General features: G+C 54.5%; 1 protein-coding gene across 4 annotated transcripts in view; it reads right to left on the bottom strand.

Annotated features, from left to right (window-relative positions):
- Window positions 1–224, bottom strand: part of LOC107265464 — a 48,785-nt gene that overhangs the window by 7,663 nt on the left and 40,898 nt on the right. The gene's annotated exons all lie outside the window — the stretch shown is intronic.

The following is a 224-nucleotide window of genomic DNA, read 5'->3' as shown; positions in this document are numbered from 1 at the left end:
CCTCCCCACTCACCCCGCCCCCCTGCGGGCCGATTATTATTCGCTAATTTTCGCGGCAATAATGCCACCGCCGCGGAATGCTAAATAATACGAGAACTTTCTACAAACAGCTTTCTAGTGCCGACAGAATTGGAAAAATCGAATGTGGGTCAGCGGAGCTCGCGGGGATTCGGTAAATCGGTGGGAGGCTTTCAGTGCGAGAGAGAGAGAGAGAGACGGGGGGG

This window comes from Cephus cinctus, unplaced genomic scaffold (assembly GCF_000341935.2).
Source record: "Cephus cinctus unplaced genomic scaffold, Ccin1 Ccin1_scaffold0225, whole genome shotgun sequence".
Taxonomy (NCBI): domain Eukaryota; kingdom Metazoa; phylum Arthropoda; class Insecta; order Hymenoptera; family Cephidae; genus Cephus; species Cephus cinctus.
Note: the sequence above shows the minus strand (reverse complement) of the source record. Positions and strands in the feature narration are given on the sequence as shown.